The sequence below is a fragment of the Equus asinus genome, chromosome 2 (genome assembly GCF_041296235.1).
Source record: "Equus asinus isolate D_3611 breed Donkey chromosome 2, EquAss-T2T_v2, whole genome shotgun sequence".
Lineage (NCBI taxonomy): Eukaryota > Metazoa > Chordata > Mammalia > Perissodactyla > Equidae > Equus > Equus asinus.
The window spans coordinates 102,947,866-102,971,484 of NC_091791.1; the positions used below are offsets into that span (position 1 = coordinate 102,947,866).

Here is a 23,619-nt window from a genome sequence, read left to right on the forward strand (position 1 = left end):
GCAGATGAAGAGAAGAATACAGAAACCACCAAAGACTGTGGAATATGTGGAGGTCCGCTTATGATAAAGGTGTCTTTCAAGTCACCAGAAAATGGATTACGATGGAGATAAAAATAATTGATTAACGTTTTAGGGGAAAATCTTACCACAAATACAAAATTATTCCCTTTTGATTAAAGGATTACATGTCAAAAAGACTGACTTATTAGAGGAAGAATAAAATATAGATTCATATTTTTTATCATCCACAAACCAGAGGAAGGTCTTTCAATGTATGTCCTCAAAGAAGAAATCATAAAGGAAACTATCAATGATTGAATAAAGAAAACGTAAATATGTCTGGCTAGCCTGAAATATCACAAACTAAACCGAAAAGAAAACAACAAAATAAGTGTAATTGATATAAAGAAAAAAATAACCTCATTTGATATAAAATGCATATTAATGTTACAATAACATAGCATGATTTTGTCTCAGGCGGGTTCGCCCTCACTCCCCACATCATAACGGTGTGCTCGTCAAGGGCTACACACGGGCACTCCCATCGTCTGTGACTGGTGGAAGGACACACCACTGCAGTGTTTCCAAAGGCCAATGTGGAAATACATTTCAAAAACCTTAAGAATGTTTAAGCTCTTGGAGTTAACAATTTAAATACCAGAACTTAATCTTGAGAAAATAATTTTAAATAACAGCAAATCCTAAATGTGCACCAGTATATTACTTGTCTGTAATATCGTCGACTGTAATGACTTGTGCATAATATAGTTGACTATGTTACTAGTCAAACAAATCTGAGTGCATTCACATAATGGAATATTAATATCATGATGAATAGACACCACCATGGGGATATAATCATGATATAGCGTTAAAATGCAGTAAGTTGACTATAGTATAGTGCATCCATTATGATCCCAATTTTATTTAAAAATTTTAAAATGATTTAAATGCACTAAAATTTTAACAGTGGTTAGAACTGCATGGTGAGGGTACATGGTTTAAATTTTTTTTGTTGTTGGTTTTCCCTATTTTATTTTTAGTCATGAAAATTAAGTAATTGCTTTTGCCACTCATATTTCCTCAAGCAATGCATGTGAGCCTGTAAAGAGTAGTATATCTGAGTTAATGTGATATTTTATATAGCATGATTTTAAATTTATAAGTAAAATTAAATTAAAAATTAACTTTTATAACAAATTAAATTTAAATATTTTAATTTAAATACTTAATAATGACAAAAGGCAAAGAAAAAAGCTGGTTAGGCCTATTTAGTTTCTTGAATACCTGCTGTGTCTTTCACATGCACCACCTGGTACATAGACCCCCCTTCATTTCTTTGGGTCCCTGGACCTGTCCCTGTTTTCCTTTTGGAGTAAACATTCTGCAACTTCAGACTAATAAAGACATAGCAACAAGAAATCTAGTCCCTTGGCAATTGTCTCCAGAAACATCCTCAGAATCTTTACACAGTGCTGGCGTGAGTTGAGAGACAGTGACTTTTAGAGTTTTAAACAAGCTCGGAGAGGCTGGGAACTGAATTAAGTTTGCACATCCTTCATCTTGACAGGCACCCAGCAGAGAAGTCAAAACTAAGCCAATCCAGCCATGTAGCTCTGTGAACTATAGTAGGTGGTAGAGAAGGAAGCGAGAGGGCCTGTGGCTTGCCAGCTTATCGACCCCATCAAACGGACTCTCGTGCTTTCACACTGAGGACTGAATCAGTCACTAAGCATGTTGGTGTCGCTGCCAGACTCCATGCGATGGGCTCCTCTGCACAAAGCTTCTCTGTGTCCATCCTTTCCGCCCAGGCTTCCTAAGCCATTACTGACAATGGTTTCCTTAGTAACTGTGAAAAGGCCCTATATTCACTGGAACAGCAGGGCTGAAGGTGTGGGTTGGATTTCAAATGTATCCTTTTTATCTATGCTGGACCTTCCCTGGATCTTTTATTGGTGAATTTGTGCTTAAGCCATGAATGACACAGCAGACAGCTAAGTCTTCTGTGATTGCCTTTCCATGTCTTTCTGGGTAAATATGAATCAGAGACTGTGTCTTAGCCTAGAATTTGAGCACAGAGAGGAAGCTTAGCAAGCTTAACTCTCTGTTTTATAGATTCATAAAGTGACAAGGCCTCATACAAGGTTATGAAGCTAAGTGCCAGTAGAATCAGGGCTACAATAAACGCTCCCCTGACACTAATCAAATGTCCACATCAATACACAAGGCTTTAAACTTCACATACAGTCATGTGCTAGATAACATTTGGGTCAATGTCACACAGAATGTGTGACGGTGGTGCAGTAAGATTAGTACCATATAGCCTAGGTGTGTAGTAGGCTATACCATATAGGTTTGTGTAAGTAAACTCTGCGGTGTTCGCACAATGATGAAATTGCCTAATTACACATTTCTCAGAACACATCCCCGTCGCAAAGGGACATGTGACTATTTGTTTAACAGAAGCTTTTGGAGAATTGGTGGTCATCTTTTCTTACAGGTTATGTGCCCCCTAAGTCTTGTCTTTCCAAATTCCCCATTCCATTTCTCACCAACAAACCAGAAAGCTCACCCAATATGGCACCAGGGACATGCACAAGCCCAGTCTTAGGCAATAGTAGGTGTCACCTTCCTTCACTGTTTCTACCCACTGTCCCTTGCACTCATCTTCGCTGGCCCTTTGATCCCTTAGCTCTGCCCCTGGCTCTGAAACCTGCCCCAGACCATTTGTATGATGACTAGCAGGAGCAGTCTCTCCACCCCTGCGTCCCTGTGAGTTCTCCCAGGTCAACTTTGAACTTTCCTTCTAGTGCCACAGATTGGGAGGCAAAGAGAGAAGGTGCTCCTGCCTCTATTTGTGAGTTACATACAACAGTTTGAAAAACTCATCTGAAAAAGACAATGGCCAATTAGAGCAGATACTGGTGATAGCAGTGGGGTAGAGTTCTGCTTTGCCAGGTTTTACACCTTTCATTTCTGAATCTCAATAAGGTCCTGGGGGATCATGGAAGAGGAGTGAGGGAGAACAGGATACTGAAGGAATGGGTGGGGGGCTTCACTTGATGGGCATGAGCAGTGGCTATTAACAGGAGTGAAAGCATTTAAATACACTAAAAATCGGCATCGCCATACCGGTGCACACCAGTGGAACATCAATCCTAACCCTTATCCGGGCCTCCAGGCTTCACACCAGCCCATCCAAATGCATCCAGCCTACTTGTCAGATGGGCGGATGGACACGAACCAAAACTATTTTCAAATAGGTAGAATAACATTAACAAGTAGCTACAGAACCCAACTTTCCTATGCATATGGTGTCTCCCACCAGAAATGCCTTCATTGGTCAGGCTAGATGGCTAATAGCCTCTGCAGGGTAAGAGCATCATGATACTATTCAAATCCAGTGCTTCTCAGAGCATGGGCCCCAGATGCGTGTTTGCCTGTGAACTGTTTATGAACTCTTATCTGTGATGAAATAAGAGCCCTGAGCCCGAATGTAAATCAACTATGTAACTAAGCACGTAGTTTTAGTTCAGCTGATTTTGTCAAGGAAGGAAGCACTGTGATTGTATTCAGTTATATCCTAGGACAACAATCTCCTTATATCTTTGCAGTAGCAGGTGGATCAACAGTTCACGGACCAGATGCTTTGAGTAGCACTGCTCCAGAATATTCTCCCCAACAAGGCCCCCCCTTTCCATAGTGCAAAGAGAGTATTTTGGTAGTCAGCTCTGGGATGTGAATCTCAACTCTGCCACTTCTTATCCAAATGACTGTGTTCAAGTTACATAACCTCTTCAAGATCAATGTCTTCATCCCTAAAATGGGAAAATATTACCTATCACTTAAATACTTCTATGACAATTAAATGAGCTGTAATGTGCAGATGCCCTGTGCAGAGACAGACTGTAGATGCTCCATAAGTGAGAATTTCAGGCACTTTTTTCCACATGCACTGTTACACACAAGGACATAGTAGAATCTGTACAGATCATATATATATGTAAATGCATATATAAATGCCACTCATCTTTGCTTGGTTTTCATTCTCTTTCTTCCAACTGAGTCAATATTTTCCTCCAATTTAACCTGGTTAATTTGATGTGGATAAAACACAGAAGGGCAAAGTATTGAGCACTGACGTACAAGGGAAGTCAGAGCTTTTATCCACCTATATAAGTAAAGTTATTTAATGAGGTAAGATGTAGGAATCATATTCCTAGTATATACAATTTTTATCTAAAGTGGAGGTTGAATTGAAGACAAAAAACTTCAGAGCTTTCAGCAGAAAAGAAAGAAACCACCCCCAAAAGAAAGATTCACTTGACTAGTCAAGCAAGTTACTCCAAAATTGATGGAGCAACGTGGCAATCCAAGGGGACCAGAGTGACTTCTTGAGGAACCTTGAACCCCAATGAGACACTAGTACCATCACCATTTCTAGCACCATCCCAAAACCCTAGACCAGTTTATTTGGGGAAAATTTGCTTGTTCCAGCCAAGAGTTTTCTAACTAGGTTTCAGTGACCAATAGGGATACACGAACAGTTGCTAATTCCCCTCAAATTGCATGCAAATTTGTGTATGGATATCTTTTAGGAGGGGTCCTGTGCTTTGGAAAGAATTACAGGGTTTTCTGAAGGTTGGTAACCGGGCTCAGTCGGCAACATCATCCCCAGAAATAATTATGAGTCTACTGTCGACTCACTCATTTAATGGACATTTATGTAGCTCTCACCATGTACAGGACCCTGTGCTAGGAGTTGGCAAGAAAAAAGCATGGTCCCTACTTTCAAAGGTGACTTATGTGCCCACCACACCCAAAAGACTGCCTTCATTTCTATATCTCTAGCACAGTGTAGGACATGTGGACACATGGTACAATTTTAAAGTGCAGGGTGGGCATTTAGAGGATCATCAAGAGAGAGAAGAGAAGATGTCAATCCTCAAGGATCTTACAGCCTATTAGGAACACACACACTAGGTGACACACACACTAAAATGGGAATCATTTTGGATGTTCAGAGGAAGAACAACTGTTCTGGCCTTGGCTGGACTTTGAAACTGGCATAGACGTATTTCGTTTAGTTGCTTTGCTGGGCCCTGCACAGTGTTTTAAAGGTGGTATAATGAGGCAGGTATAGCAACACAAGCAGTTGAATGCACACTGTTTTACACTCTTCCAGCCCCTTGCACTTATGTTAGCTGCCCGGCCTGTGTAGACATTCAAGTTCTGAACTTTTCCAGTCACTAACACTCCTTCTTTGATACTTCTATTATTTCCTTTCAAGTTTTGCTTGCCAGAATACTCTGGAGAAGGACAAAGTAGCAAGAAAACAAATATAAATAGGAAGAGGGGCTAATACCCATTAGGGTCTGCAGATTTATGCGTGGCTAGGAGTTGATGTTATGATTCAAGAGATAATGTCTGACCTACAGCAACATAACAACTTTATATTCAGTTCAGCAAATGAGGCCTGACCAAATGCAGAGAGAAATCACCATTCAGGGCTTCAAAGCAATGAGATTGCTGCGCAAAACTCTTATGTTGAGTTTCTAAGTAAATTAAGAAAGAACAGTTAATTTTAAAATGTTTGAACTAAAAAATCACTATGGAAATCTTATTGACAGCATTGGATTATTAATACAACTAACCATAAGGAAAAAAAATTACGTCTTAATCCCTCTAAAACTTTTCTGTTTTTCAGCAATGGCACCTAGCAAATTGCAAATAGGTTGACAATTTGATGATATGTGTAAATGTTGCATTTTGAAACATGCACACAAAAAGAAAGCAAGGAGAAATTTGTTTCATACATATTTTAATGAAAATTAGTTTTGCTGTGTGCAAAGCAATGATGGAATCCATTGCCCAGAGCTTTCCATCTAGCCCCCAAATAGTTGGGCCTTGAATGTGACTCTCAATGGCCCAGTTGCAGGCAAGAGGCCTCCCCAGTCAAGTGACACATGTAGATCTCTTCAGATGAAAATGAAGGGGCTCTCCTTCTATCCTGCCCGCTGCCTAGAGTGGAGAGCTGACATTTCTGAGGGAATCCTCTCTCCCAGTGGGCGTAAGTCTAAACACCTCTGGTTTTGCCTACCAGCTAAAGGGAACGTGCTAAATCCGTATGAATCCAAGAACTGCCAAGTGGTGACTGCAAATGCTGTGCCTGTGGCTTTGTGATTCCCCAGGGTTTACATCTGTGTACACAGGGCTTCAGAATCCATGAGCACAGAAGTATTAATAATAGTCACAAAAACAGTAACAGAGCTGAGCACTGTCAGGCTGTAATTGCTCTGGCAACAGAGCAAACAGTCCTAGCATAGGCACACAGGGCTTTGAAACCCAAGTGCTCAAGAGGGAACAGCTAGAAACCCCAGCAAGCGGGAATACGTGTTAGCAGACTTTGTTCACTTCAAATGGGGAGAAATGTTTTATTTTCTAATGGAATTCTTTCCAATCAGTCCTGTCTTCCTCCTTGCTGCCTCCAACCCCGTTTAGCTATCTCGTTCTTACATAAGGGGGAATGTTGAGGTTAGAGGATGTTGTTGGCAAAAGAACTGGGGTGCATCGTCAATGAAAGAGACTTAGAAGTTCAAGATGCAGCTGCAGGTGGCAGAAGATAGGAGTGTCCTTCTGAAATTGCACCAAGAAAGCGGCTGATGCCGTACACAGGAGGAAGCCCCCTGACATTGGGCGTGTGGCTGCGGCTGGACCAGATCCAGGTGCAAGTCTATCAGAGCACCTTTACCCTCAGAGTGCCGGATGCTGGCAGGGTCTGATTTGAAGGAAACCAAAATTCTCCCTGCTTCAAATCATCTCCTCCATCAATCTGGCAACTGTTAGATGCCTCTTATTAACAACTCTTTACACAATTCCCACTAATAGACAAAATAACACCACGTCTTACATCGCTTATTAACGCATCACTGCTACGTGGTCATTCAGTGGAGGTTTGGGGTTGGAAGAAATGAGACAGAACAGGTAAATTCTGGAAAAAGGATCAGGAATCTGGAAATCTGAAGGCCTTCTATTATCCTCTTGAGGGAAGGGGTGGGAAGGAGGGATTGGTAATAAATAAGGTAGGGAATCTTCTTAATTAAAAAATCCTGGCTTCCTTCCATCTTTATAAACATCCCCCTTCACCTTCTGTGTAGTACAAACAGCCAACGAATACATGTCCTGCTGATATAACAGGAATGTTACCATGATCCATTCACTGAACCTACATGATGCTTAGGGTTTCATCTCAAACACCTTTCTTCCATATTTGTTTATTGAGAGTAATCTTCCTCTTGTTCCTGAATGAACTCATGGGTAGATCTCATGACTTCTAGCTCTTATATGACAGAAGTTCAAATTAGAAATATCTTGTGAAATATGCAGATAGATATTGTAATCTGTATGCAAAGGCAAGGCTTCTCCTAGTCGCGTTTGGTAGTGAACTGGAAACTTGAATGAGGCCGGGATTCAGAGAGGGAGGTATGAGGTATCACTTCCTTCAAACTCATTTACAGCTATTTCGGGTTCCTCCAGTGTGAGATCCAAGGAGAGGGCATAAGGGGAAAGATCCAGTCTCATACGGTGGGTGCAGTTACTCTCTGATGTGGAGGCCATCTGGGGACAGATGTATAATTTGCTATTTCTCATCACAGGGTCTTCTCACTTTCAGTTCTCTTGACATGGGTAGATGGATCTCTATTCCAGTAGGTTTCCTGAGACCCTGCTACACAGTCCCTAGAGAGCATTTCCTCTCCCATATTGTAGCTGGTGTTTCTTTACCTTCCTCGATGGCTCCGCTGAATGGAGCCTGAGATGGCTCTTTGCTTTTCCCTCTTGCACAAGTCACACATGTCTAGTCTCCAGGGAACACACATACATCCTTTGCCCAGAGAACTGATTCCAACTTAACAACACTGATAACCCACCATCAATGCAATTATTCAGCATGTTGATTATCCTCTAGATTATCTGCGTGGGAATCCAACTGTAATCCGCTATGTCTCCCAAAATCCAGAAGTCGTATGTAGGGCTACTCCAGTGGCCCTACTGAGGCTGCCCATCCAGGCTTAAGGCAGTCAGGGCGACAAAGGGTGGAGTCCTCAACATTTTATTTGTACCAACCCTCTTTCTACATTGGCCTCTTTCCACATGCTTGATCCTCCTAAAGAGTTCAAAAGTCACGGTATTTGATGATAAATATTTCCTTTGGAAAATTACAATTCTTTTTCAGCAATTCTTCTTAGTATTTGGCAGCTTATATATCTCAGAATTTCAGTGGTAATTTTAACACTCAATTACTCTATGGATCCACTCTCAAGCTTTGGATTTTCTATATAAGAGTTAAAGGCTTTGTACTGATTTTCCCAGTATCTACACAAACTTATTTATGAAAAATGTAGTAACTGATCCTATTGAAGGCCATAGTCTCTGATCAAATGGAAACAAGATTCTAACTGATTTTCAGGACAATGAGACTAATAATTGCTCATCTTTGTTTCTCTAACTATCAACTAAGCCATTGTGCTGACAATCTACAATCCATGAAGGTGTTTGTAGATGTAGCTCTTTCTAATGTCCTTTTTACTCCCTCTATCTCTTATCACAGAGTTGAGTTCCTTTTTTAAAAAAGATAATTGTATGGACGAATATATGGGTAAATGTTACATCTTAAAGCATGTACAACGTAAAGCATTTTGACCACTCCAGAGGGAAGCCTTACTAATCATTTCCTTAATTTCCAAACTAAGTTCTTTAGGTAAGACTACTTTTCTTCTTTTTCTACTGAGATAAATTGTGACCTTCTTAAGGAAAGGAGTTTTGCCCTACGAATGTGTCTATACCTGGTCCCCTACTCAGACTTTGGGACAGATTAGATGTTGATCAGAATTTGCTGAATAAATAGTGAGGCTGAAACTGATCATCTTCTACTGGGCATTTTGCTAAGAACCTCCTAGGCAGTATCTCCATTTCTCATCACAACCCTATAAAAGATGGTGTTAACATCTTAGTTTTACTGCTAAGAAGACTGGGGCATAGATCAATCACATATCTAGTCAAAGATCACACAGCTGGCAAGTAATAGAACTGGGATGTGAACCCAAAATTGTCTGGCTCTGAAGCCATGCCGTGTAACAATAACAACATATGGACCTTTTATGGTCAATTTAGGTATCAGGTTCTTCACTGATGTAAATACTGTAGGATGTGTTCCTGTTGGAGGTCTTCGTTCATTCATTATTTGTTTATTTCTTCAGGTCTTCAGCATACTGTCAGTGAGCACTATGGCAGATTATTTAGGGTCCAATCTCACACAATAGGGACATTTAAACTTATTGCCATTTTAAGCACAGCCTTGGGATCCCTTTTACTGGAAAGTCTTCAACCCCAAACTATCCTCTTCCCAACTAGACACTGCAAAGATAACAATAAAAAAAGGCTATAAAATAGGTAGTGAAACAACAGGAGTCTTCCTATGAAATGGCGTGAACTGCAGGACATGCAATTCTGAACCGAAATATAAAATTCCTGCCTAACACACCAAATTTAAGAGTAAGAATTAGATGTCATGACAGAGGCAAGAGACATCTGCCCTCTCTTTGGAGGGAGGTTAAAGCGAGGAGGAGGGGGGCGACATAATTTCTCTGCCAGCCCAGTCTCCACCAACTGCCCAGCTCTTGGCTTCCAGCTCCCTCACTGCAAGTTGGAACTATAGGTTCTACATCTCAGCAAGCATCCATCCAGCTGGAAAAGAAAGGCTGGTTTTCCTCTCTTGCAGGCATCTTCAGTCTCGACCACCAACTACCCTGGAGCTTCCAAACACTCAGCTTCTGCAGGACCGAGAGAGCAAGAAGCATTCTCACCAAAAGCCAGGCCTTGCATGGCTGTTCCTCCACTCCCCAACCCCAGTCTTGCTTGATGCATTTTGGAGTGTGGGTGTAAAGCAAGAACTAGTAGGCTCAAATCTGCATCTGTTTAGCAAGCCCTGAGAAGGTATCTGCTCATTGGGAGCATTTTTGGAACGGAAAGGAGTATTTCACGACTCTTATTACAATCTACCAGCTGAAATTCAAAAATTTAGGGAAAGTCCCAATCCCAATCAAATTCTGTTATGCTAGCAATAAGAGGACCTGGATTATAATTCTGGTCCCATCAAAAACTTCCTGTGTATTTTTGGGCAATTCTATTATCTCTCTAGACTTCATTTACCACATCTGTAAGATAAAGTTGGTCCAATTGCCAATTCTAACGTTCCTCCTCTTTCTAACACTCTATGACTCACCTTGCCCTGACATATGAAAAACTGCTCTCCTTAGTGTTTCTATGACCACATTTTTAAAATCAAACCCCAAACACGTGGCCAGACGATTACTAGGTTATTAGTGGGGGTGATGCAGCAAATGTCAGAAATGTACACCAACCTAGGAACTCTGCTGTGGAGTTTCTATATCCATACCCGCATATAAGCTTTGGGTTAGACAGTCTTGGGTGAGGTTGAGATCTGTGTTTCAAGATGAGAGTCAGTCTACAAATGAAGAACACTGGCTGGAACCAAGGTCCAGGACACCTCAAGAGTTACAGCCATACACTGGGACTTAGAATCTCATTTTGTGAGACAGCTATAAAAATCTTAAATTAGATAACAATAACTAGTAATATAAGTACCTAGAATATTATTGAATCATGTTATTTAGTCCACAATCAAAAGAGACCAAAAGAGATGTCAGTGTCCATTAGTCACCAAAAAAAAACCCTAATAGGGCTCATTCTTACTAAGACTTAACAAACTTTAAGATTTATCATTCATTCATTCAGAAATATATAGTAAATTCCTTCCAAGTGCTAGACATTGTTATATTGTTCTCAGGGCGAGGATAAAGCCCCTGCCCCCTCATGGAACTTACCATAGAAAAGTTACATTAATAATTGCTTTATTATAGATTTGAAAGTGCCAAGACCAAAAAATATAAGACACTATGAGAATACTTAAAAGGGAATCAAACCCAGCATGGATACTTATGCTGATCATGTTCTCTCATTACATATATAAATACACTATAGACACAGAAATGCCATAGAGCTACATTTATAAACTAGACAGACAGATACATAGATGACAGATAGATGATAGATAGATGATAGGTAGATAGATAGATAGATAGAGACATAGTTTAGTCCTAAACAATCCTAAAGATGAAGTTAAGAGAAGACTGAGATAAGATTATCTCTGAACCTTCAATATGCAGGAGAGCTGGAACCCAAATTCAGCTACCCTGACCCTACACCCAGGGTGATTCCACCAACACATCACAGCTACTAGCCCACCAGAAGTCCTTGTTCCCTATTTCCCTTTGTGGTATGCCCCGGGCCACTGACCCACACTGTCAATCCCGGAAGTAAAAGACTTAACAAAGATACATTCTTTCCTATGACATGAGGCCAGGACACCACCTTAAGTTAGGGCAGAACAAGTCCACATACAAATGACACTGTGATTGCCTATATAGGAGAAAGCATTTCCAGAGGCAACTATTAACCATGAGTTTGAAAAAGTGACCTCCATTTAGCAATAACATCAAGTCTTTCTCTGTCATTTTTATATCCTACTGTTAGTCACTTTTCCAACCCATGGGGCAATAGATTTCCACTCTAAGCATCATCTCTATTCGATATGTATATATCTACATACACACAGTATTTTATGCATCTCAATAGCTTTACATACACACGGTGGTTCCGCCCTGAGGCTGGGTATAAATAAATTGACCGTCTCCTTTCCCACTAACGCCATCAGAGAACGCTCTTTCAGAATACTAATCAGAAACTCACAGGAAATAAGGAAAGATGGTGTCAGAAGCAGGAGGAAACCAGTGCTGACTGGGACCAGAAAACCAATTGTGCAGAAGGGACTCAGTTGTCTTTTGTGCAGTTAGCTATGCCCTAGCTCAGCTTCTCCTTCCCAAAATAATTCTGGGGAAGCAGAGAAAAGGCTGCTTAGGGCTTAGTGAAGGGCTAGAATGAATAACTGAGCATATTAGCCAAAGAAATAAAATCGATCAACGAGGAGGGCGAGGGTCTCGGAAGCTCAACAGTTGGTAGGGGAGGAACCAGGTGATCTTCAAATGAAATAACAGTCTGGGAACCTACAGAGCTGAGGTCACATGGAGGGCTGGGAGAGTAGGTAAGAGCAAAGGCAAAGAAAATTAAGATTGCAGAAAGGAGAAACCAGAAGGCTGTGCCGTGAAACCTCCTCTCAGGTGACTTGTGTTCCATACCTTGCGTGGAGAGGTGGAATTTCCCGCCGCTCTGTGTCCTACTCTGTCCTGGAAGTAAGGCTCAAGGGAAAGCACGGTCTCTTCTAGTATTCACTAAAGAGGCAAAAGAGCCACCGAGAACACGTTATGACTAAACAGTTCAGCAACGTGGAAGCATGGGGCTAAGTTTTGTACTACAAATCCCACTTCAACTTCCCACCTTCATTTCCCCTTTCTAGAACTCTCTCCTGGAGGTTAAACAATGGAGAATATGGGTACTCAGGGAGTAGTGAAGGACAGGCTCCACAAGATCTGTCCTAGGAAAGAGACATCTTCAACAAAGAAAAGGGAAGAGACAGGAGAGAAAAGTCCAGGAGTGACCAACGGTTGTGAAATTCATATAAACATGGGATGACAAAATCCAAGGCCCGTTCCTCAGGGCAGGACATCCCCAGGAGGTCTCCATTCAATATGCACTTATTTGTACTGAATTTGAAATTTTGTAGATTTATGCAGAAAATAACAGGAAAACCAGGGGAGAGAGATCAATAGTCAGTGAAAGCAGAACTACGTCATAGTTTAAAAGATAGCTTATTACTTTTTGATGCATAAAGGACTTAGAAATGCATGATGAAAGTCTGGCTGTGTAGAGGTCCACACTAGACACATTCAATTTAATGCAGAGACAAGAATGGCTTGTAATTAGGACCTCAACGAGTGGCAAGGAAGTACTTCCTTTAGAACTGCATAACATTGCATTAGTGGCAAAGTCGTTCTCCTAAATAATGTAAACAACCCACCTTAAAGCCCCGGGTTGGTACCTGTGCACTTTTTAAACACTATTATATATATATTTTTTTAAGATTGGCACCTGAGGTAACTTCTGTTGCCAATCTTCTTCTTTTTTTTCTTCTTCTTCTCCCCAAAGCCCCCCAGTACGCAGTTGTATATTCTAGTTGTAGGTCTTTCTGGTTGTGGCATGTGGGTCGCTGCCTCAGCATGGCCTGATGAGCAGTGCTAGGTCTGTGTCCAGGATCCAAACTGATGAAACCCCAGGCCACCCAAGCAGAGCACACAAACAACCACTCGGCCATGGGGCTGGCCCTGTAAGCACTATTAATTTTGTTAGCATATTTCTTTCTAGAAATGCTAGCCATACTCAAATTAATAGAAACTTCAAATTAGTAATGTAAAATGTAAGATTGCATACAGTTTCTTCCCCTCTCCCAGCTATAAAATGGTTCAAAGTAGTTTATGAGTATTTAATATAGATTGACAGCTTCCTATAAATCAGAGCTTTCATCACCAAAGGCTAGCAGAAAAATCCCCAAACATATCAAACAGATTTAATCTATTATGCTAAGAGTACGAAAAAAGGGCCAGGCACCATGTTTCATCCTGTGTGCATTATTTCATCACTTATTTTGCTTAATTATATTTATAATATATAACATAGCATACATAATATATTGTATGCAATTTATAAAATATTATATAATATATAACATGTATAATATTTATATTTGCAGAAGCTCAATGGGGTAAGCACTATATCCCCATTTTATAGAAGCTCAGGAAGGTGAATTAAGTTGCCCAATATTTGAATTATCTGCTAGTCTTTCTGCTCTATCACACTTAGTATCTATAGGAACTTGTTTCTCCAGCCAAATTACCGCTAAGCCCACAGCCAGACCTTTCTCATAATTTTACCCCAACTCCAGGCCCAACTCCCAACTCAATCACTTCTCCTCCTGACTATCCAAACTCTAAATCTTGAAGCATTTCCTGGCCACTACAAGGTAACAACTTCCCCTCACTCAAAGAATAATGATGACGATAACAGCAGCTGCGGCAACAACATTTACTGAACATCTAATAACACACATGTGCCATTTCTAATTTTCCACATAACGTATATTCTTTTTGTCAACACATAATGTCTTGATGGTAAGGGAGGCCCCTCCCAGAAGTTAGGTGTATCCAAACTTTTGCACAATAGAAGATGCTAAACAAATATTTGGAGAAGAAGAGACAGGGAGAAGAAAGAGATGGGAAAATATTGATCACCTACTTCTCCATGTTAGTATGGGGGAACTTAAACATTCTTTATTTATATGTTTATGTTTTTTCCACTAAATACTAGTGAAGACACCATTGCATATATTGATAGTTAAATAGAACCCAGAGTCAATTGGCTAGTCCAGTTTCTATCTTCCAACTATGTACTCACTTGGGCTCCAACAGTTGGGGAACAGTGGGAGGGCAGGTTGCTAATAGGTGTTGACAATTCAAAGAGAATTGAGAGGGTTTGTTTGCATTCCCTGAACACCTGCGCCTCCTTGCTAACCATCTTTCCAGGGAAGAATGCAATTCCAGAGATTGAGAGCAGCCCCAGATTTGTCCCACTGGATGCATCCAGAATGATTGTGCCAATTGATCTAATAAGCCCTTTCCTCACCACCCTTCCTGCACCTTCCCCCGGGATGAAAGCATCACTTTTCCTGGTAGGCTGTGAGTGTGAGTTCTGGTTAACATAAGCTGTTCTCCACTGCTTTTCTGCAATATTGCTCTGAAAAGTAGGAGCGGTTGAGAAGACGTTACATTCCAACAGAGCAAAACCAGATCAAGAAAGATTCCTGAGTGGCCTCTTGGTGCCCGCAGCTATATGAAGCTCGGGTCTGATTTTGATGGTTACTGGCATCTTTAGTCAAGGGAAGCCTATGTGTAATCTTTGTTTCTCCGTGGCTGGCTGACTCCACAGGGCCAGGTCATCAGGAAAGCCCTACCGTGAAGGGGACTGGGAGGTCAACGACCAGCACTCTCCCCAAAGGAGAGCTTCAGTGACACCTAGAGGACAAGACATGGCATGAAAAGGGATGCCAACAAATTACCCTGCCACCTGCCACCTGCTACTTTCTGGGAATCCATGTGAGTCCTGATATGAAGGTTAAAAAACAGTAATGATATACTCTGTAAAGCCTTGATCAGGGTCCTGGGACTAATGAACATCATAAGCTATTTTTTTTCAAGGAAGATACATTGAATACAAGACGATGAGCAAAAGTGGTACCCAGACTGGCAGCCCACAGCTGGATCCAGCCCACAGATATGTTTTAGTCTGTCTGTTTTTGGGCCCATGCAACTTTTTTCTAAATGAAATTACTTACCCATGTTATAAAAATTGGAAGTGTTTCTATTCAAAAGTAGTGTTTATCATATATCTTTTAAAAATGGGAAGATCTGAAAACACATTTCTATTTGCCAACAATTTGGTGGAGATGTTGGGAGAGGGGTGGAGACTGTAAGGAAGGCATATATCTAGATGAGCAAAGAGCCCTGCACAACTTTTTCCCCCTTTCCCCTCCTTTTCACTCGTTTATGTCATCTGCTTGGTCCCTGGAGACATCTGAGCTTGTGACTCAGAATAAAGCGCTAGTGTTTTGATTTACAGCAAAACCCTGCAGTCATTCTGCCAAAGATAAAATTTTCCCTATGAAAAGACTAACATCCAACTGCAGTTTCCTCTTACCTCCGCTTTGGGGCAAGCTTTTTATCACACAACTCACACTCATCAGTTCTAATCTGTTTTCATTTATAGCATAGACTAATTGCCGCTCCTTCATAAAGTAAGAGTTGGAAAACACAGCTGGGACAAAAATGAGCTCCAGGATTTAGCTGTGTCTTGTGTTCTGTCTCTGGGAGCATGAGACATTGGCTAGCTATGGCTCAGGGTGATGGCACTTACTTGTCTGCAGCTATTGAGCATCAAAGGAGAAAGTCATCCTGATTAAAGACGTGTTTGAAACTAGTTCTTCCTCCCCCATACTCCATACGCCTCTCCTCTCTCTTCCATCTGGGAGCTGAGACAGCCTGTGGTCACTAGGGGAGGAGCATAGATAGGGTGAATCAACCCATTAGGAACAATAAGGGGAGAACCTTGGCACTTTTATTAGCTTTGATTTGTGTTGCTTTCAGGGCTCAAGTGCAGGGTTTATAAAAAAAGAAGCCAGCATTTATAGATTGTGTACTGCTCTTCGCCATGGTTTATATCCGATGTCTGTAAAGGTTTTATTGGATTATTGGTAGCGTGTTTATTTGCCTGAACACAAAAAGTCCTGCTAGGCCTTGAGAATGATGTAGAGAGAAGAGGCTTCATGGTATCACAGGATTTGAGAAGAAGTCTGCACCCAAGGTCCTGGGTGGTAGGGAAAGGAGAAATGAGCGGGCACCAAAGAGCACAGTGTGTGGACCATAATCTAAGATGAGGTCACTGAATAGATCTGGAGGGAGCCTGCCATGCCAGAGTTAACTCTTCCTTATTTGTCAATCATGATCCCCTGGGATATTTGCGCTGACTTAACTCATTTTGGTTTACAATTGAGGGGATTATGGGAAAACAATGCAAAAACGCTACTTGGCAATATCTCAATTGGTTGATGGGTGAATTAGCTTTTCATGAAAATAAAACAAATATATATTCTCATGGATAAACTCTTTGTAAGCCTCCACACCAAGAATTCTCTGTGTTGGCACTATTGACATTTGGGCTGGAAAATTCTTTGTTGTGGAGACTGTCTTGTGTATTACAGGATGTTTAGCAATATCTTGGGTCCCTACTCACTAGATGCCAGTAATACCGCCATCTATTTATGACGACCCCAAGTGTCTCCAGATACGGTCAAATGTGCTTGGCAGGAGGGTCAGAGCAAAACTTCTCTTTTTAGATCTCTGCTTTACACAAACTAAAGTGTGTGTGTGTATGCATGCACAAATGGTGGGGAGGTTTAATGAAGTTATTCATAAAATTCAAAGAGAAAACTCCAAAGACAATAATTATAATTAATTCAGTTCCATCAAAATGAGTCTCAGATAGTGGGTGGGGGAGGCCCCAGAAATTAAAAGTTGGGAGAGTTTTAAAAGAGGAAAGCAAATGGGTAGTCAGTAGAGCACTAGTTTTAGGCAAGTCTTACCCCAACAAACACTTCCATCTATAACCTGAGGGGAATATACACAGCTGTCAAATGAGAGGTGCTGAAACCACATCTCGGTGTGTTTATATCGATCCTGGGACATCTTTCTAGAAGTTATAAGCCAAGAAGGATAAAAACCTCTAGTAGCCGGAAAAACGTTTTTTTTTTTTAAATTCTGCCTTCTAACATTAAAGTCTAGTTCTTATCTTCAGATCAACAACAACAACAATTAAAAGACAGAGATCTTGTGCTTCTCTGTAAGAATCTCAGAAATGGGCATTGATTTTGTCCCCTTTTTCACTAAGTGGGCGTCATGTCACAGCTGCCGAAGTCCCTCATATTGTTTGAGCTGAACAAGAGACATGGAGGAACCGGTTTGCCTCTAAATATTTTCTGCCAATATTTTGATCCCAAAATAACACCTAAATTGGAAGTGTACTTGCCTTTAAGTACAAGGTGCCTGAGTTACTATTTTGACAGAGGTTTCTCTTTTAGCATATTGGAGAAAGAATGGGGAAAATTAGTAAAGATCATCCATTTGTTAGACTATCACACAATGCAACTGTTCTAAGCAATCAGAGTACAGTTGGATTGGAGATGGTCAAGACCTGCGAAAGCCTCTATGCAGTTTCTCAAAATGTGATCCATGCAGTGGCCACAGCAGCGCCATGGCGTGACAGTGGTTAAAAATAAGTAACCCTCAGCCTCACCCCCAGATCCACCAAATCAGGAACCCCGAGGCTGTGGCTGAAGAGAGGCATTTTCATCAAGGTGATTTTATAGTCATTAAAGTATGAGAACTACTTAATTGAGTTGTATGCTGGAGGCATGCAGGAAATGCAGGAAAGGAAGTCTCAAAAACTTTAGCAAGGAATATCAGAATTTTCTTTTCAGAAGCAAGCCAATTTGAGGATTTGAACCAAGAAGTGCTAGGGGATTCACTAACTACAGGGGTTTTCAAGAATCGCTGCTCTGCCAATGAACTGTGAAGTCAGTGAAATCCCCAAATCAGACTTATTTGGGATTTGTCCTTGGCAGAGAGCAGCATGGGTAAGACTAGCTGTAGGCTACAGAAAATTGTACACCTGTATTCACAACCCATAGGTCTGAGAGATGAGGGAGCTTAGGAAAGAAGACTCTAGATAGTGTGATGATGCTGTGTGCCTGCCAATCTGGGATTCCACGTTAGTTATTACAGAGCCACAAATCTGAACTTCAGAGGCATTTCACCTTATAGTTTTTAAATTCAATTTTTTTCTTTGCCCTTTTTAAACTACTCCCTTTTATTCTGCTTTTATTTTCATATAATCTCATGTGGACTAAAGAGAAACAAGAAATTGGATGCTCGACCTAGGAAAAAGGGATATATTAGACTTTTGTACTATGAGATGAGTGCAATTCATCTGTGAGTTCCCAAAAACCTACAACAATATCGGCTTATAAAAGAAGTTAATCGTCTTTCATGGTTATTTTGGCCAGGAGTAGTACCCCATGGTGTCAGAGACCCAAGTTCTTTCTATCACATAGATTTACATACCTTCCACTGTCAAGGTTATGGTCCCAGATGACTCATACATGATATGCACTTTCATCTGATTGGCCAAAGATGGTCACATGGTCCCTAGGTCACTTTCCTACATGGAAGTTGACAAACAGTCTCTTATTTCAGTGTCCATGTACCCAGCTAAAAATAAGAGAAGGGATTCTATTACTCTTAAATAATGGGAGAATATTTAAGGAAAACTAGCAGTCTCTTTCACAAGACCAAATGCCCCCCAAAAGAGAAATGGATGCATACACTCTAACTCTTGGGAAACTAGGGTATGTTAAAATGCCCAAGAAAGAATGCTTAATGCAAGGACACGATCCAAAATAATTATTATTTTTTTAAAATCCAACTTGCCCTGTGCGTAAAAAATATAGAAGGAAATGCAACAAAGTGTTCATTTTGAATATACCTGTTTCTCCTTACCTGGTCTAAATCCTACAATCAGTCATTATCATCAGTCATTTGCATATGTTTTTGGCTCCCATTTCCTTACCACCTATTCCACACTTGCTTCAAGCAAATGTAGGAAGGGAAAAACACATCATCCTTCTGACTGGTATCACTTTAAATTCACAACCCAAAATCTCTGGTGGACTCTTAATTCTGCCAAGCAGTCATGGTATATTTCTCTTGCCCATTTATTCTGTCAGACTCCTTGAACCCTTTCTCACCTTTTCCTTTCTCCTGAAACCTTCAAAGATTCTTCCCCCATCTTCATTCTCAGTTGATGATCTTTCTACCAATTTCACTGACAAAATTGAAGCAATCAAAGCTCTTCCAAAAATTCTCAAGACTTCTCCTACCCATCTTCTAGAATCTGTTTTTATACATTCTTCCTTCCTCATGTTACTATAAATAAACTGTGCACAATCCTCTCTAAGGCTAACCCCTTCCTGTATGCATTGGATCCCATATCCTCGTCCCCACTCAAGGGCATTCAGTCAGCAATTCTTGCCTCTTTCTTCTGCATCATCACTTTTTCTCTTTGTTAGATCATTCCTATCAGCATACAAACATAATATCATTACCTCATCTCAAAAAAAAAAGAGAGATTTGTGGATGTAACTCTTCTCTACAACTCTGGCCCCATTTCTCTGTTCTCCTTTGCAACAAAACTCCAATTCCTATTTTATTCTCACATCCATCACAATCATGCCAAAGTCATCAATAGCTTGGATTGTATGAAACCCAATGGTTGATTATTACTCCTCATCTATTTTGCCTTAGTTGACACAGAGAATCACTCCCACTTCATTAAAATACTCTTCACTAGGCTTCCAGGACACTACACTCCTGGTCCATTTCCTGGTTTTCCTAATAGCTAATGCCTCAATCTCCTCTGCTAATTCCTCCACTTCAAACTCTTAATGACAGAGTGCCCAGGACTAAGTCAGATTTGTAGCTCAGCCCAGATCTCTCCTCCGAGCTCCTGGCTCATGATTGTAACTACCTAGTTAACATCGCTACTTAGATATCTCATGGAAATATCAAACTAAACATTTATGAAACTGAATTGTTTATATTGCCCCCACCTGCTCCAAATCTAAGTCCATAGTTTTCCCCATCTCAACTGATGGCAACTCCATCCTTCTACTGGTTCAGGCCAAAAACCTAGGAGTCTTCTACAACTTTTGTTCTTTCTCTAACTCACCGCATCCTATCCATCACAAAATCCTGTTGGCTCTACCTTCCAAATATATCGAGAATGTGACTCTTACCACTCTCAGTTCTAGCACCCTGGACAAGACACCATTAGCTCTCACTGAGGTAGTTGCAGTAAATGCCTATCTAGTCTTTCTGCTTCCACCCTTGCACTTTCCCTCCTACTCTCCCTCCAACATCCCAAACAGTAGTCTCAAAAGAGCAGTAAGAGTGAGCCGATCAAAATGTAAAACAGATCATGTCACCGGCTTCTCATTTTTCTCGGAAAAAAATCCCAAGTCCTTATCATAGCCTGATAGACCTGACAGGGTCTGGCCCTTGGCCAACCCCTTATTTCCTATTACTCTTCTCATTACATAGAATGTTCCAATCACATTGGCCACCTTAATATTGCTCAGAAATGTCAGACATGCTTCCACCATTCCACTGACTCTTCTTCTTTCTAGAATGTTCTCCCATCACATATCTACATGGCTTACTTTCTCACATCTTTAAATCATCACCCAATCATCACTGTCACCTTCTCAATGATACCTCCCATCTCACTTCAGGTCATTCCAAATCTTTCTCTTTAATTATTTTTATAACATTTATCACTTTCTTATAATCTATATGATTCAGGTATTTATTGTACACTGTCTGTTGAAAATTGTACAAATTAAAACGTAAGCTTGAGGGCTCAGAGTCTGAGTGTGGGAAGGGAACACAAAAAAAATCCCTTTTCTCTCAGGGAAAGCTGGGGGCCAAGGAAAAGTAAACAGAAAGATGTGGATAATGGAAACAAAGGAATTGAAAACTAAACCTCTTCTCAGAGAAGAGGATAAACAAGACTGGACAGTACTCTCAAGTTCAAGAGGACTGTCAAGGGTCCAGCATACCTGTTTCCAAGAACTCTGCTACTAGCCACTAAACTGAAATCAACAAAACCAGACAGAAGGAAGCCTTCTGTTTGGAGTTTTGACTGCTGCCAGGCAAGTCAGCATGGCTCTCAGCAGAACTATTTACTCAGAATTACCCATAATGCTTGACATCATGATAATTCCCTTCTGCCCTGATGCATATTCTACTGATAGCACTGAAACTTTGTCAAAGGGAAAAAGTAAATGATTCAGCAAACTGTTGATGTAAGATGAGGAAATAAACATTTAGAAATTTTGCTACATGCCAAGATACGCTCCCAACCTGGCTAGAGAAAGAAACCAAGGATATTACATATTCAGAGGAGTGATACAAAATATTCCCAACTCAAGCAATAAACAATGTCTGAATGACATGTGGTCAGAAGTCAAACATAAACCTGAAAAGCAAGTGGAGGGTTCTGAATGTTTGCTTGTTTGTTTTTTGCAGAAGTCTTCCCGCAAAAACTTAGATTTTCGTGGTGCAGTGAAATAATATTGACCTAAAAATCAGAAAACCAAGATTGTAATGCAGGCTCTGACATCCCTTACACACTGCATGAACCTGGACCAAATACTTGACCCCTCTTCACATCATTTCCAAGATTAGAGTATCTGATTAGTTGATCACTGTAGCCCCCACCCACTATAAAATTCCAGGAGCTTCGACCTTTCGGAACTGTCAACAGTGTCCTTGTGGCTTTCATGGAAGAAGAGTAGGAGATGGTCAGAGGGCCTGGGCCACAGCCACCACAATCACACTCTAGGCAATTTACCAAACTCCTCTGAGCCTCAGTTTCCTCATATGCTAAGTGGAATCACAAGAGAAAATCTATTCCTCAGAGTTTAGAACTTAGGTTTAAATCACAATGCATGCTTATTTCTGTCAATATTTTCTTCTGAAAAATTCAAACCCACAGAAAAGTTGCAAGAATGATACAATGAATACCAATGTATCTTTCACTAATTTTTAACATTTTACCACACTTCATTGCTTTCTTTCTACACACACACAAATATATGTGCATGTATAATACTTTTACTGAACTATCTTAATGTAACTTGTAGACCCTATATTTGACTCCTAGAGACATCATCATGTTACTGCCTAAGAACAAAGAGATGCTTCTCTGTAACCACAAGACCATTTCACACTCAAAAAGTTTAGCATTGATAAAATAATAATGACTAATGTAAGGTTCATACTCAAATTCCTCCAATTTAATCATGCATTTGGTTGCCATAGATTCTTATTTTCCTTTAATCTAGAATAATCCTTCAGCTTTTGTTTATTTGTTGGCTTTTCTGTTCTCTCAATTGATATCGAAAAAATTTTTTAAAGAATTTAGACCAATTATTAATACACTTCACACAAAAAAACATGCACAAATCTCACATACATAGAGTGTTGAGTGAAAGATGTCAGACATGAGACATTACACAGGCAGACAAAACTGATCTTTGCAGTTAGAATTAAGGACAGCAGCTACCTGAAGAGTTAGTGACTCGAAAGGAGCATGAGGCTGAGCTATCAATGTTCAATTTCTTGACCCCAGGTGCTGATTATATGTGTGCATTCACATATTACTTAGGAAATTAATTACTTAATGAAGCAATTATTTGTCAAAATAAAATGAATTAAGAAATTAAAAGAAATATAATGAGTTGCCTTAATTTCCCAATTTTCACTATATAAGGAATGAAGCAGTCAAAAAAATATATTGAGAGAGATGACTGGATTAAGATAATTAACAAAAGTGTGTTAATAGACATATCTTTAATTTTGAATACCACGAACTGAAAAATTATCGTTTCTTTTTAAGCCTGAAAGGAATGGTTTAAAAATTGTGTTTGTTGGGACACAAAACTGCAATAAGTTCCCCAAATTAGACAGTGTTTAGACCAACATTATTTGTTCAAGACTCAGTAGGAGTAGAAATTTCAAAAATAACTTTACAAAGCACCAGCCATAGAAATTGAAAGCTACTCTTCTAAGAGCTTATTGATTCAAAGAATAAATGCAAAATAAAATAGTAGACCATTTAGAAACTATCTTAAATGAGAATATGATAAACCCACTTAAAAATAAAAGCATCCATAAATTCAGATACTTAATGCTTTGTCATTAAATACTGAAAAAATTTTTTTAAGTTATCTTGAGAATTTAGAAAGAGAATATAAAGGCAGCCTCAAGAAAAACAGGAGGAAATGATAAAATGCAGCAAAACTTAACTATTGAAAAATGAGAGAACCAGCAGACATAAACAAATCAAAGAACTAGTTATTTT

General features: G+C 40.1%; 1 protein-coding gene across 16 annotated transcripts in view; it reads right to left on the reverse strand.

The window, feature by feature from the left end:
- Positions 1 to 23,619, reverse strand: part of AGBL1 (AGBL carboxypeptidase 1) — an 806,151-nt gene that overhangs the window by 285,795 nt on the left and 496,737 nt on the right. The window contains exons 24-25 of one of the 16 annotated variants that reach the window (XR_011497374.1): positions 18,762 to 18,908; positions 12,276 to 12,368 (exon numbers count right to left, since the gene is read on the reverse strand). The exons of 14 other annotated variants lie outside the window; for them this stretch is intronic. The gene's annotated coding sequence lies outside the window, so the exon portion shown is untranslated. The remainder of the gene's footprint in view (positions 1 to 12,275; positions 12,369 to 18,761; positions 18,909 to 23,619) is intronic. One more of the 16 variants, XR_011497375.1, reaches the window with a different exon arrangement.